The 16,395-nt window shown below is 39.4% G+C and overlaps 1 non-coding gene across 1 annotated transcript; it reads left to right on the forward strand.

Annotated features, from left to right (window-relative positions):
- The first annotated feature begins 8,837 nt into the window (after positions 1–8,837).
- On the forward strand, positions 8,838–8,944 carry LOC127077537 (small nucleolar RNA R71). The gene has a single exon (XR_007787334.1). It is a non-coding gene; the product is annotated as a small nucleolar RNA R71 (small nucleolar RNA).
- The last annotated feature ends 7,451 nt before the right edge of the window (positions 8,945–16,395 follow it).

The raw sequence follows: 16,395 nt of genomic DNA on the forward strand, positions 1-16,395 counted from the left end.
ACCGAGTCCAGTACCAGGTACCTCTGAACCAACCAGTCGGGTTTTTCTGTTCCTTCCTTTTGTATATCTTGCAACCGTTTGTATGGTTCATTTATCAATTTCTTGATAGCAAAAGTATGAAGGGTATTCTTAATTCGTAGGCATCAATCACTTATATTCATCGGCTCTTCACATGGTTTTTGCTTAAGAAGGTGCTGACTGCTAGTATAAACTACTAGGGGTTAATCTAGGACGAAGACTTAATGTATCAGTATAATGGGTATTCAAACTGATCTCGCAGAAGTGAGGGATCTAAGGTGTCGGGACGGTATCAATCTTGTTAGATTTTTCTCAGTTTCCTAACAGAACCTCTGTAAGACAACCTATATACTCGTAGGGTATGCATTTAATCTTAAGAACAAAAATTTTGTTATGTCAAATTAGGTATAAATGAATGAACGATGGTAACGATTAAATAAAGACAAAGATTTTTTTTTTGTTATGGCTAAAAATAGAAACAAGTAAATGAAAGATAAGGATTTCCTCCCACATTTAAACAAAGCATTATCATCAATGCGACATAATAAAGAAAAAGGGAAGAAACACGAAGATCACTACTCGTCGTCACGACATTGGCCTCTGCGTGCTCTGGCTCTTGCTCGTGCATGCTCACTTCTTCCTCGCTGGGTAGGATCCAACCCTACATGCTGAGTGTACTCCTGGATGGCATCAACGTGATGTGTCAGGGCACTTACTTTTCGGAAAGCTCCGCCATCCCCTGGTCGTGCCAGTTTGCATAGTCGTGTTGATCCCTCTGCATCTGCTGGATTGTTTGCATCATTTCTCTCTGGCTTTCCTCCATCCTCTGGTTGTGTCGCAACATCTTAGCGTAGATGTCTTCCATGGTGGCGGATCGTCGCTCATTTCTTCGCTGGCCTCGAGAAGATGTCTCTGCAGCGTACTCAGGAGGTGGTTGTGGAATTTCTCGGTCAAGTTCCTCCTCGACTTCATCTGTTCCATTATTAGGATCTCCTTCATTTGCCTCAGGGGCGTTCAGATCAAAAATCCAATTTTCCATATTCTGCGGATCTGTACGGTTCTTGTTGGGCATGATGATGCTTCAAACTATCTTGTTTCTAACCACAGGATGATACTTCCCCTCGTCTCTGGCCTTGATGAGGTGTGAAGAACGACAATAGTCGATGTCGAGGAACTCGGCTGGCAAGGCTGGCAAGTCGGCGAGCCTATCCCTCAGATTCAGGCCTAGTGCTATGGAGGTGATGATTCCCCCAAAATAGAACACCTGGCTTCCTCTCATGCATGAAGCCTGTATGTTGGCCAATAGGAATGGGGTGGCATTTAAAGCGATCGGGGTGAACACACAGTGAAGAAAGAAGAGTTCCTTAGAGTTTACCTTGTGATTGTTGACTCTTCCGAAAACTGTATGCCCTAGGACTCGGTGGAAATATCTTATAGTTGGATTGTGGATGTAAGTTTCGTTGAGCGTATCCCAGCTTTTGGCGTTCATGTTGGTAAGGCTATGCCACACTCCAAATGCTATTTCTGACCATCCGTTAGGGATACAACAGTGAACTTCCTCTCCATGTCGGAAGCCAAGCATTCGCGCTATTTGAGTTTGGTTCAGGGAATACTCGGTACCGAACATTCTGAATGTGGCGACTCCGGTGAGAAACTCAGTTGCGCCAGGGGGGGGGGGTAATGTAGGAGAAAGAACTCAGGAATTCCAAGGCCAGCGCCTCGTAAGTTAGTTGCGGTGTGGTGCAAAGCTGTGTCAAGCTGGAGTTGGTCAGCATCCAACCCACGCCATCTGAAAGTCCCAGCTCCGTCAGACATTCGTTATCAACATACCTCGTAGCTTGGACTGAACGTTGATAGAATTAGAGGTCGGGAGCAGCTCTCTCTTGACGGGCCATTAGTGTGGTTTATGAAAATATAGGTGTTGGTGGGAGAGATGGATTTTGTGAGTTATAAGGTACTCACGCGCTTCTCGCTTAAAAGGAAGTAAAGAAATGGTTAATGGAGAGAAGAGTGGGAGAGTAGGATGATTTGATGAGGAAGAAGAGAGGAAGTGCACCTGTTTTTATAGACGCGCCCTCTGAATCCGTGACGATCGTCACAGGGGGGTTACGGTCGTCACCCATAACAGTTGTGTAACGATCATCTGCAACGGTCATCTATGTGTAACGATCATCTGCATGATGTGTGACGGGCGTGGCGCATCCGTGATGGGCATCACGCCTGTGTGGTGGACGTCACACTACATGTGACGGTCGTCACATGCACGTTAACAATTTTTTGAAGTAACTGTAGCAGCAGTATAATAAAATGATTGGAAAATTGAATTTATTGTAGAAGCATAAATAAATAGTAATGTTATTAAATTAAAAGATTAAAGTTAAATGTAATATTAAAAGAAATAATAACGATAAAAGTGCTAAATAAGAGAAATAAATAAAAGCAATAAAAATGTGCTCCCTCCCCACACCAAAACATAGCAGTGTCCTCATTGCTTAATGTGAGTAGGAGAGGTCAGCGGTCAGTGAAATCAGCCACGGTTCTGTCCCAATGCAACTACAGCCTAGTTCAAGTGATCAAACTATTCGACGAAGACATCCATTAGGCCTAAGACATCAAGGCGCATGATCTTTATTTCTTCTTTCACAGTGGTAATGTCAGTATGGAAATCATCCAGACGGGTAAGAAGTATGGCAAGATTTTCTGCATAGGATGGAAGTTCCGGTTCATCTATGTTATAGTAGTTTGGAGGGGTTTCAGGGTCAGATTCATCAACAGGGATAAGGTCATCTAAATACTCATATATAGGCGGTGTCTTAGGAGGTGAAGGGGGATCAATTGGATGTTCATCTAAATCAAAAATCCAGTTATTTCGGTTATGAACACTTGTTCTCTCATGGTTAGGTAGGGTAAATAGTTAGACAACTTTATTATTAATTAGGTAATCAAAAGTATCCGGCCCAAGGTTTCCTATGATTCTGCGGTCAAAGAAAAATTCAATGTCCATGGGTCGGATGTGTCCAAAAGGTACATGCTCGTAAAGTGGGCGTCTAAGTCCAATGGCATCAGCTATCATGGTTACTAGGCCTCCTAGAATGATTGGGGTGCGATTGTTCTTTGCAAGGTGAATGAATCTCTCCATCATAAATGTCACAACATTGACATGTCGACCTTGGTCGACACAGAGTAAGATGAAAAGTTCATCTCGTGACACTATGGTGTTGTTCGCTTCCTTTCCAAACAGGGTGTGGGCTAGTATTTTATGGAAGTAGCGAATAGTAGGGTGGTGGATCATTTTGGAGTGCATCTCGTTTGGGTTAGGGTTGTAGTCTCCAGTTAAACTACCCCAAAAGTAATCTAGGTCGATGTCATCGATTAATTCCTCCTGGCGGGTAGTGAAAACAAATAGGCCACTAGGAAATCCTAGGAGGTCAGCAAGGTCTCTACGGTTATATATGAAGTCCATGCTAAACAACCTAAAGGAAATGAACCCTTTGTTGAGTCCGTAACCATGCTCGGGGTTGTAAACTTGGGAGCTAACGAATTCTAGGGTGAGTTCACGGTAAGTGACAAACCTTCTCTTAATAGCAGCATTCTCCCATCCTAGCTAGTTAAACATAAACAAGATGCTGTCTCGGATACCTAACCTATCCATGGTAGGTCTATCATAATATATGGAGAAAGCCATATCCTTATGAGCTAAATAATCATAGCGCATTCTCTGAAAACTGTGTCTACTGGTTGCATGATGAAAGTTAGTGACTAACTAGTTATAAACTCGCATGTTAATCAGTATCCAATGTTTCTAAGTTAGTAACTAGAAGCAATAAGTATTACTGCATAAAATCAAGGAAAGGAGCAAAAATACAGATGAAAGTCAAAGAAGGAAAATACTTAGTAACAAAGATAACAAATAAAAGAAAAGGCGGGTTATCTCCCACTAAGCACTTTGTTTAACGTCGTAAGTTCGATAGTAACGTTGCGATGTACTAGTTTTGGGGTTGATCAGGCAACTCTATAAGTCTTAGACTGTTTGAATAGTATCTGTTGTCAATATTATGGTAATGTTTCAATCGCTGTCCGTTTACCATAAATGGTTCACTATTCCGACCTTTGATTTCTATCGCACCGCTTTTAAGGACTTTTGTGATTTCGAAAGGGCCTGACCACCTAGATTTAAGTTTTCCCGAAAAAAGCTTAAGTCTCGAATTAAATAGTAGTACTATGTCGTCGACATTAAAATCTTTCCTAGATATACGTTTGTCGTGCCATTTTTTGGTTCGCTTTTTATATATCCTGGCATTCTCATAGGCGTCTAGTCGAAGTTCTTCCAATTCGTGAATGTCCAAAATTCATTTCTCACCTGCGGAAGTATAATTTATATTTAGGGTCTTAATTTCCCAGTAAGCTTTGTGTTCTAATTCCATAGGGAGATGACATAATTTACCGTAGACTAATTTAAAGGGTGTGGTCCCTATTGGGGTTTTGTAAGCTGTCTTGTAGGCCCACAAAGCTTCGTTTAGTTTAGATGACCAGTCTTTTCTGGATATTCCGACAGTCTTTTCTAGAATCTGTTTGATCTCTCGATTTGAAACTTCGACTTGCCCACTGGTTTGTGGGTGATAAGGTGTTGCTACACGGTGTCAGACTTCATACTTCAGAAGAAGTTTTCCAAAGATATTTGATATGAAATGGGAGCCACCGTCACTAACGACTAGTTTTGGCACACCGAATCTAGGAAAGATGATGTTCTTGAACAACTTAATCACTACTCGTGTGTCATTTGTCGGAGTAGCTACGACCTCGATCCATTTTGAAACATAATCGACAACAACGAGTATGTACTTATTACCAAAAGAAGATGGGAATGGTCCCATGAAGTCAATCCCCCACACATCGAAGACTTCCACTTCTAAGATTCCTGTTTATGGCATTTCATCGCGTCTTAAGATGTTACCAGTGCATTGGCACCGGTCGCAATTTATAACCGCATTATGGACATCTTTCCATAGAGTAGGCCAAAAGAGGCCCGATTATAAGATCTTAGTACAGGTTTTTGAAGTACTTGCGTGCCCACCATAGGGAGCGGAATGACAATGAGAGATTATGTCGTCTATTTCATCCTCAAGAACACATCGACGGAAAATACCGTCGGTACCTCTTTTGAAAAGCAGAGGTTCATCCCAGTAGTATTGTTTTAGATCATGAAAGAATTTCTTCTTTTGTTGGTAAGATAGGTCCGGTGGAAGTACTCCAACAACTAGATAGTTGACAAAATCAGCATACCATGGCAGAGTTGCATTTGCATGAATTTCTTCCACGGATTCTTCTATTTCGGTATGATTTATTATTAGTTCAGACATGTCAATTTCCATTTGGGCTATAAGTTGTTCGTAAGGGAAATCATCATTGATTGGAATTTGTTCAGGTTTATTCCCTTCGATTCGTGATAAGTGGTATACTACTACGTTTTTAGTGCCCTTCTTATCTTTTATCTCTAAGTCAAATTACTGTAAGAGTAGGATCAATCTTAAAAGTCTTGGTTTGGTATCCTTCTTACTTAGCAGATATCTAATAGCGGCATGGTCAGTATAGACAATGATTTTCGCCCCTACTAAGTAGGAACGAAATTTGTCTAAGGCGAACACAATGGCTAAAAGTTCCTTTTCAGTGGTGGCGTAGTTCATTTGGGTTGGATCTAGTGTTCTACTTGCGTAGTAGATAGCATGAAGTTTCTTATCCTTTCTTTGTCCTAGTACTGCGCCTACGGCGTAATCACTCGCATCACACATGATTTCGAAAGGTAATCTCCAGTCAGGTGGTTGCATGACAGATGCGGTGATTAAAGATGTTTTTAATTGCTTGAACGCTGTTAAACATTTTTTTATCAAAGATAAAATCAGCGTCTTTCGTTAATAGACGCATAAGTGGCTTGGTAATTTTCTAGAAATCTTTGATGAAACGTCGGTAGAAACCGACGTGTACTAAAAAGCTTCGTATTTCTCGTACAGTTTTCGGAGGTTGAAGATTCTCTATGATTTGAATCTTAGCTTTGTCTACTTCAATTCCTTTATCAGATACTACGTGACCTAACACGATTCCTTGTTGGACCATGAAATGGCATTTCTCCCAGTTCAAAACGAGATTCACCTTTACGCATCTTTCAAGTACCATTTGAAGGTTTGATAGACATCCTTCGAAGCTCTGCCCACAAACAGAAAAGTCATCTATAAAGACTTCCATAATGTCGTCTATAAAATCAGTGAAGATTGATATCATGCATCTTTGGAATGTTGTGGGAGCGTTGCATAATCCAAATGGCATTCATCGGTAAGCGAATGTACCATAAGGGCACGTGAAGGTTGTCTTCTCTTGGTCATCAGGATGGATTGGAATTTGAAAGAATCCTGAATAACCGTCTAGATAGCAGAAGTGGGAATGCTTAGCCAATCGTTCAAGCATTTGGTCAATGAAAGGCAGAGGAAAATGATCCTTCCGAGTGGCTTTCTTTAGTTTTCTATAATCGATTCACATTCTACTTTCGGTCACAACTCTTTATGCTATAGATTCACCCTTCTCATTCTTAACAACTGTAACACCCGCTTTCTTGGGTACTACATGAACGGGGCTAACCCATTGACTATCGGAGATCGGGTATATGATTCCAGCATCTAGTAACTTATTTACTTCATCCTTGACTACCGTACTTAAGATTGGGTTGATCCTTCTCTGGTGTTCTCTAGAGGTTTTATAATCTTCCTCCAGCATAATGCGATGCATACAGATAGAAGGACTTATCCCTTTTAGGTCGGCGATGTTGTATCCTAATGCAATTGGATATTTTCTTAAGACATCTAGTAACTTTTCAGTTTCCATCTGTCCCAAGTCAGCGTTGACTATTACTGTACTTTTGAGTTCAGTGTCTAGGAATTCGTATCTTAGGTTCTTTGGTAGTGCTTTTAATTCCAAGTCGGTTTCTTTGGGCATGGCATGTGGTTGGGCGTGAGTGCTAAGCATTCGCTTAGACTGTCATTTTGGTATGGTTCATGCCAATTATCGTCTTCAAAGATTGAAGGGATTTGGATTTTCATTATATCAGAGTATGTGGTTTCTTGCATCTCCATCTCTCTTACGCACTCATCTATGACATCAAGTAGATAACAGGTATTGTCTATAGTTGGCGCTTGTAAGAATTGTGTTAAGATGAACTCAACCTTTTCCTCTCCAACTTCGAATGTTAGCTTACCTCTCTTTACGTCTATTATGGCTCCGGCGGTAGCTAAGAATGGCCTTCCTAATATAATAGGTGTACTAGCATCTTCTTTGATGTCCATGATTATGAAGTCTGTAGGAATGTAAAATTGTCCTACACGTACTGGGACATTCTCTAGTATACCGACAAGATATTTGATTGAGCGGTCAACTAATTGAACAAACATCTTGGTTGGTCTTAGTTCTCCCATATTGAGCCTTTTACAGATGGTTAAGGGCATTACACTAATGCTGGCTCCTAGGTCGCATAGAGCTTTGTCTATGACGAATTTTCCAATGACACAGGGTATGGAGAAACTACCTGGGTCTTTTAGTTTGGGAGGCATGTTATTTTGGATTATTGCGCTACACTCAGCAGTAAGTATAATTGTTTCGTTATCCTCGATCTTTTTCTTATTGGATAGGATCTCCTTAAAAAATTTGGCATATGAGGGCATTTGTGTGATGGCTTATGTAAAGGGAATTGTAATGTTTAGTTGCTTCAGAAGTTTAACAAATTTCCTAAATTGCCCTGCAGTTTTAGAACTTGCGAGTCTTTGAGGATACAGAATGGGTGGTTTATAAGGTGGTAGAGGCATATAAGGTTTTTCTTTCTCTTCGGCCTCTCGGGTATTATCTTCTTTTTCCTTCGGTTCACTTACCTGCTCAGTTGTGGTTTTGTCTGGTATTTGGTACATGGCAGGATTTTGGAGTCTTGGATCTACGGGTCCGTCTATTTCTTTTCCACTCCTCAGTATAACGGCAATTGCATGTCCTTTTGGATTAGGTTGCAGCTGTCCAGGAAATGTTCCAGCGGGAGCGGCAGTAGATGCTTGTTGTTGAGCCGCTTGTGAAATCTGCGTTTCAAGCATTTTGTTGTGGGTGGCTAAGGCGTCTACTTTTCTCGCTAGTTGTTTAAAAGTTGCTCACTAGTATGTATGTTTTGGTTCAAGAAGTCTTTTTTTGTCTGAGCTTGGGTAGCTATGAAGCTTTCCATCATTAATTCAAGGTTTGACTTCCTAGGCATGTTATGAGCATTATTAGCTGGCTTTTGATATCTAGGCGGAACATCGGGTGCTTGGCCAGGTGCATACAGGGCGTTGTTATTCTTATACGAAAAGTTAGGATGGTTTTTCCAACCTAGGTTATAGGTATTCGAATAAGAATTTCCTTGTGTGTAATTCACTTGATCGGTTGGGACTCCTGTTAATATCTGACATTCTAGTGCAGTGTGTCCAGGGGTTCCACATAACTCACAGTTTGGAGTCACGGCAGCCACGGTGGTTGCGGGTGGTATGGTCAAGTTGTCTAACTTTTGAACAAGGGCATCTACCTTAGCATGGACATGGTCAAGGCTACTGATTTCATACATTCCACTTTTTGTTTGGGACTTTTCTACTAGAGTTCTTTCACCTCCCCATTGGCAATGGTTTTGGGCCATGTTTTCAATGAGTTGATAGGCTTTGTTGTATGGCTTGTCCATAAGTGCACCGCCTGCGGCAGCGTCTAATGTCAGTTTTGTGTTATACAGAAGCCCATTGTAAAATGTGTGAATGATCACCCAGTCTTTGAGACCGTGATATGGACATATCCTTATCATGTCTTTGTATCTCTCCTATGCGTCGTTGAGAGATTCTACATCTTTTTATCGAAATCCGTTGATTTGAGCTCTCAGCATAGCAGTTTTGCTCGGCGAAAAATATCGGGATAAGAAAACGTTCTTCAGTTCTTCCCATGTTGTAACTGAGTTGGATAGCAAGGATTGCAACCAAGCCCAAGATCTGTCTCTTAGTGAGACAGGAAAGAGGCGTAGTCTTATCGCATCTTGAGATACACCATTCGCCTTCACAGTTTCTGCGTACTGCACAAACTTGGTCAAATGTTCATTAGGGTCGTCCATAGGATTTCCAGCAAATTGATGTTGTTGGACGCTGATAATAATGAGGGTTTCAGCTCGAAATCGTTTCGATTGATAGCAGGGGCAACAATGCTGCTGTGAGGTTCTTGTTGGGACGGGGTAGCGTAGAACTTAAGAGGACGATTTTGTGGTCCTACTTCAGCCATGGTTGGTTTTTTGACTGGTTCAGTAGTAGGAAAGAAGATATCAGGAATATCGTACCTTTGTTGGTACTCTAGTATTCGGCGTCTTATATATAAGAAACGCTCTAATTCTGCGATTGGCGGTGCTAAGTTATCGCCTTGTGAGCGAGTACTTGGCATACAATCGGGGGAAATAAGGGAAAGGAGATTAGTTTTTTCTTTTACCTTAGTCTATACCGTGCAACGAAAGAATCGCACTATTTGACTAAATCAGGTCCCCGGGAACGACACCAAAAACTTGATACATCTCGTGACTATATATAGAATATAGTCTATCGGGTACTTGACTACAAGTGCACACTCCAGTCGTTTTAGTTTTAAAAGATATCGCACCCACATGGACCGATGGTCAAACTAATGCTACTGATGTTACTATGTTTAGCTAAGGGAATAATTTTTAGAAGTTTGGTTGAAGAAAATTAAATCTAAGGGAAGTTGAGTTTTAAGAAAATATTAATAGGAGGATATCGGTATGCAACACATTAATCATCAGGGATTCGATAAGTCATCGGTATATAATTTAAATACCAAATATCTTTCAGTAGAAAATACTTATTTAAAAGGCTTTATCTCACACTCTCGTGATTGTTGATTCAGACTATACCTTTAAGTCAGAATGTACGCTCTCGCTGTCCCATTTGAAGTTAAAAATACTTTTTGAAAATACATAAGTTCTAATTGCTTTTAAAGTGCTCTCGCTGTTTTTAAAATCAATGCCTAGTTTTTACTATCCAATTCGACACTCACGCTCTCGCGATTATCGATTCTCACGTTATTTAATTTCCCACTCTCGTGGCAAAATTGTATTAAATAGCTTCTCACTCTTGTGACAAAGTTAATTAAATTTAAATTAAAAACCACAGCCAAAAAGATTGTTTAAGACAAGAAGTTTTTCACCGATTGTTATTAAATCCCGTCTAATTAAATTGTTACATACCGATACCGGTAGTTTAGCCAGACATGTTAAATAACGCAAACACAGACGAACATAAACAGATTAACAATACAACAAACATAATTATAATAATAACAAAGCAATAACAATAATAATTGAATAAAAACCTGGCAATTGGATTAATAGAATACGCCGAATCTTGAAGTACTTGAGCAGTCCTCCACAAGTCGGTAGGATTCTGCTTCTTCGAAATAATTGCCTAAACTAAATTAAATAAATTGTAGTAGTTCCCCAGTGTAGGAAACTACTACTTTGGCTAAATGAAAAACGGAAAGGGAAAGGGAAAATGGAAACTCTAAACGGAACGGTAACTAAATTGCGGTAGAGGAAACAATGTTGCTGAAGAAAAATAATACTAGAAAGCAGAATTGCTGTAGAAACAAAATTGCAAAGAAAAATTAAGCGTCTCCTTCATTTCCAACATCTGTCTTTTTATATCCCCTAGTAGGTCATGACAGCTGAGAGAAACAAGGATGACTTGGTTGAGTGAGGAATCCACGGGAAAGTGGATATGGAACGAGAATTTAGGCACGTTGGCTCACTTTTGTTGACTATTTCAAGGCGCTGATTTTGGCCGCGTGACGTTCGTCATGGGCCTGTGACGGTCGTCACAGGCTAGGCGTGCCGGTCGTTACATGCTTTGTGACGGTCATCACATCCACAATTTTTGTGTCCCTATTTTTCTATTTTTCTACTGCTTTCTCTTCTGTTTCTTCTTCTTTTCCTTCCTTTTCTACACTTTGCTCATTTATGATGGGGATTGAAATACCTGCAAAAATAACTCGAATACTTGCGGAATAATCGGAATATAAATGAAAATGGTGTGATTTTTCAGTGTAAATCAAGGCAAATATACAATGTATTTTCGCGTTATTAGTATGTTTCTAAACCCATTGAATATAATGATCATACTCCTTCTCCAAACTTTGAATTCCATGTGTTTGAGGCTGAGGAAGAAAGTGATGAAGAAGTGTCTGATGAATTGGCTCGTCTACTTGAGCATGAGGAAAAAGCCATTCAGCCATTTGAAGAGCAGATTGAGTTAGTCAACTTGGGTTCCGAGGATGATGTGAAGGAAGTCAAGATTGGGTCTCGACTGTGTCCTGAAGTTAAAAAGGGGTTGGTTGATCTTCTCCGAGAATATTCAGATGTGTTTGCTTGGTCCTATTAAGACATGCCTGGTTTGGGTTCTGAGATTGTTGAGCATAGATTGCCGTTGAAACCAGAATGCCCACCAATCAAGCAGAAGTTGAGAAGGACTCATCATAATATGGTAGTGAAGATCAAAGAAGATGTGCAAAAGTAGATTGATGTTGGTTTCCTTGTTACTGCTGAGTATCCGCAATGGGTGGCCAATATTGTGCATGTTCCGAAGAAGGATGGAAAAGTCTGTATGTGTGTTGATTATAGATATTTGAACAAAGCTAGTCCGAAAGATGATTTCCCTTTACCATACATTGATATGTTGATAGACAATACAACTAAATTCAAATTCTTTTCATTTATGGACGGATTTTCCGGTTATAATCAAATTAAAATGGCACCCGAAGATATGGAGAAGACCACATTCATCACACCCTGGGAAACATTCTGTTATAGAGTGATGCCTTTCGATTTAAAGAATGCTGGTGCAACATACCAAAGAGCAATGACCACTCTTTTTCATGATACGATGCATAAAGAGATTGAAGTCTATGTTGATGATATGATTGCTAAATCCAGTGATGAAGAAGAACATGTTGAGCATTTGTTGAAGCTATTCCAGTGTTTGAGGAAGTACAAACTCTGCTTGAAGAAGAACATGTTGAGCATTTATTGTCAGTGAGAAGGGTATTAAAGTTGATCCTGCCAAGGTCAAAGCAATACAAGAGATGCCTGCGCCCAAAACTGAGAAGCAAGTCAGAGGTTTTCTCGACCGCTTGAATTATATCTCAAGATTCATTTCAGACATGACTGTCACATGTGCGCCTATATTCAAGCTTCTTCGGAAAGATAAGTCTTGTGATTGGACCGAAGATTGCCAAAAAGCTTTTGACAGTATCAAAGAGTACCTGCTTAAGCCTCTGATTTTGTATACGCATGTTGAAGGAAGACCATTAATCATGTATCTGACTGTGTTTGAAGATAGTATGGGTTGTGTTCTAGGTCAGCAAGATGAAACTGGAAAGAAAGAATATGTTATTTACTACCTCAGTAAGAAGTTCACCGAGTGTGAGACTCGGCATTCTATGCTTGAGAAGACTTGTTGCGCATTGGCTTGGGCTGTTAAGCGTCTGTGCCAATATATGTTGAATCATACCACTTGGTTGATATCCAAAATGGATCCAATCAAGTATATTTTTGAGAAGCCTGCTTTAACTGGGAGGACTTCCCGTTGGCAGATGTTGTTATCCGAGTATGATATTGAATACCGATATCAAAAAGCAATCAAAGGTAGTGTCTTGGCTGACCATTTGGCTCACCAATCGATTGAGGATTACCAGTTAGTGAAGTATCATTTTCCTGATGAAGAGATTTTGTACTTGAAGGTGAAAGATTGTGATGAACCATTGCTTGAAGAATGGCCAGAACCTGGTTCCTGTTGGGGCATGGTATTTGATGGAGTTGTTAATTAGTATGTTATGGCATTGGGGCAGGTATTATTACTTCTCAAGGCACTCATTTTCCATTTACAACTAGATTGACTTTCAAGTGTACAAATAATATGGCTGAGTATGAAGCTTGCATTATGGGGCTTGAAGAAGCCATTGATCTCAGAATCAATTATTTGGACGTCTATGGGGATTCAACTTTGGGTGTAAATCAAATTAAAGGTGAATGGGAGAAGAATCATCCCAGTTTGATACCATATAGAGATTATGCGAGGAGGATTTTAACTTTCATTACAAAGGTTGAATTTCATCATATCCCCCGAGATGAAAACCGGATGGCAGATGCTCTTGTAACGTTGGCTTCAATGATTGTGGTGAAATATTAGAATGAAGTTCCCAATTTGATTGTGACGCGTCTTGATAGGCCAGCTCATGTGTTTTTCGTTGAAGAGACCATATATGGAAAGCCGTGGTATTTTGATATCAAATGTTTCCTCCAAAGTTAGATTTACCCACCTGGGGAATATTTGAAAGGTAAGAATACTTTGAGGAGATTAGCTGGCAACTTATACCTAAATGGTGATGTTCTTTACAAGAGAAACTTCAATATGGTTCTGCTCAGATGCATGGATAGACACGAAGCAGACTTATTGATGACTGAAGTCCATGAAGGTTCCTTTGGTACTCACTCCAATGGACATGCTATGGCTAAGAAGATATTAAGAGCAGGTTACTATTGGCTGATAATGGAATCTGACTGTTGCAAGTTTGTGAAGAAATGCCACAAGTGTCAGATTTATGCAGATAATATTCATGTCCCTCCGACACTATTAAATGTCATTTCGTCCCCATTGTAAGACCCTAATTTTGACCCTAAGATCCCTCATGGCATCATAACCTTGCATTTGCATAGCCTCAAGGATCATAAGCATCTTGGTTCCCTTGGCCTTTGGGTGAGACCTCTTGTGAGTTGGTTTGAGATCATCAAGCATGCTTGAATTGTAAATTATTTCATTTTTCATTCCATTCACTAAAACCAAAAGCACAAAAATATGTCACTAACATCTCTTGTTTGTAGCTTGAGCAGTCACAAGGTCTAAAGCTCCTAGGAGATCCTATGTGCATTGATATGGTCAAGAGAAGATGAAGGCAAACATGGCAATGATTACCAAATCTCTCATTCATCAAATATGCCTACCAAGTGTCACAGTTCATTCATTTTGATCAAAGCAAATCAAAGGGTTTGAGGCTTGCTCCCCAAGGAAACCCTAATTCATCGGTTCATCAACTGTGCCTTGCTCATGAAGCAACCTCAGCCCATGGTCAAATTCAATCAAGGAAAGTTCTTTAATTCATCATTTAATGCATATTTGAGCTTATTTGAGTGCCCTCAATCATCAATTCATCAAGATATGAGGTTTGGACTTGAGAAGTTGATCAGTCAATTCATCTAGCTATTTTGAAATACACTGAGACCTAACGTTTTATGTGTTGGTCAAATGGAGATGACCCCAAGAGAAAAAATATTCTTAAGAACCATATGAACAACTTTAATGTTCATCAAAAATTGATTTGACGCTTGGAAGGTCATCATCCATTCTAAGACATTATAGGTCATTTTGACTGAAACCCTAATTTTGGGTCAACTTCCCAAGGACATAACTCCTTCATTGTTTATGATTTTGAGGTGAGATCAAGTTAATTGGAAAGCTTAAGATGTCTACTTCAAATGTTATATTGATAAAAATTGCAAAATCTCAAAAGAAATACATGTGATAATGCAAAACATTATAGGTCACTTTGGACCAAATGCATTGAAATGTGAAAAAGTTCAACTTCAAGTGCCCATAACGTCTTCATCACAAATCCAAATGATGCAAAATTTAGGTCCAAATTTATTTCCTTGAAAAGATCTAAAACTTTCATGTTGAATATTTTTTCATTTGGAGCTTGTATCATTGAGACAGAAGGGCTTGAACTTTGGCCAATTTTGAAAATTCCACATATGCATGTTTTGCACCCTACACTTCAAGTTCAATTTTTATTAATTTACAAGGCCCAAATGGAGTTTTGATCAACATAACATTTGTTCCTTATGCAATAAGCTTTCCAACCATTACTCATAAGGTTGCATTTCAATTTTGGACATGGCATTTTCGAAGACTTGAATGTAATAGTGCATTTTATGAAAATCATTTCAATTGCCATGCATGAGCTCATACAATCCAATCTGCACGTCCATTCTACTTACATCATGCATAAGCTTTCATTTCCAGTTGGAATAGGGCCATTCATGCGCCTGTACAGGCCCATGCATGGAGGCCTTTTCCATTCATGCAAGTTTTGATTCATGCATTCAGCATTGCTTTAGCTATAAATACAAGGCCTTGGCTTCATAATTTCTCAACCTGAAGGCGCCCCAATTGCCGTTGAATTGAAATCCTAGCCATCACTAAAAGAACTATCTCATTTCTCTTCCAATTTTTCAGATCTGAATTTTGATTTCCTTGATCAATCTTCAGATCTCAAAGTTCCTAAACATTCTCTACTTGATCCATAGTGTTAACTGTTTGCAAAAGAATCCAAAGATCTTAACTCAAATCCTTGCAATTCAAAGGTTTATTTCAATTGTTATTTTCTTCAAACCAGCTTGTATATTGTTCTATTTGCTTTGTTCTTGTGTGATCTGAAGTCCTCTGCATAGGGGCAACATTGTTATGCTTTCAATTTTTGAAAATCATGAAGTTCATATGAACACCACAGAATTTCCACGTCTGATTTCTCTCAATCTAGAGATCTAGAATGGAATTGAGTGGTACAGGGGTGATGTACATCACCCCAGCTTTCGAATGATGCCTGGATCGTGCATTTTGGTTGCCATTTATTCCTCTGCAATTTTTGAACCTCGCCGGAGCTGGCCGGAGAAGACGGTGGCGCTGGCCACCGTCTGGTCTCCAGATTCAATCAGGACCTTCCATTTGTTTTTCCAGATTGAATCTCGTGCATCCATTGTTATGACTTCATTAAAGGCTGGGTGTATCTCGTTTGACTCACGTGTTTGGTGAACGCGCGCTTTTAGGCCGTGTGATGATCCACATCAATTAATGAAGGATGATCCAATGGCTCACGCTTTTTCCTATTTTCTATTTTCTGATTTTAATTTCTTTTATTTCTTTTAATTCCATTTTATTTCTAAAATTCATATCTCTCTCATTATTGGTCCAAAAATTATGGGACCAATTTCATTCTTCTCCTTTTAATTTCTACTTTCTAAAAATGATTTTTAATGTTTACTATTTTATCATTTGATACTTTCTAGTAATTTTCTCTTTTATGGTTATTTTTAATTCATTTAAAATAGTTTTTGATATTCAAAAAATACAAAAATATTTTTCCAACCTCTTTGAATGATGATAGATCTATGAAAAATATTCTCATTAATTTATTAATTGATTTGAGATTTATTTGAGATTTTAGTTCAAT

The sequence above is a fragment of the Lathyrus oleraceus genome, chromosome 4 (genome assembly GCF_024323335.1).
Source record: "Lathyrus oleraceus cultivar Zhongwan6 chromosome 4, CAAS_Psat_ZW6_1.0, whole genome shotgun sequence".
NCBI lineage: Eukaryota > Viridiplantae > Streptophyta > Magnoliopsida > Fabales > Fabaceae > Lathyrus > Lathyrus oleraceus.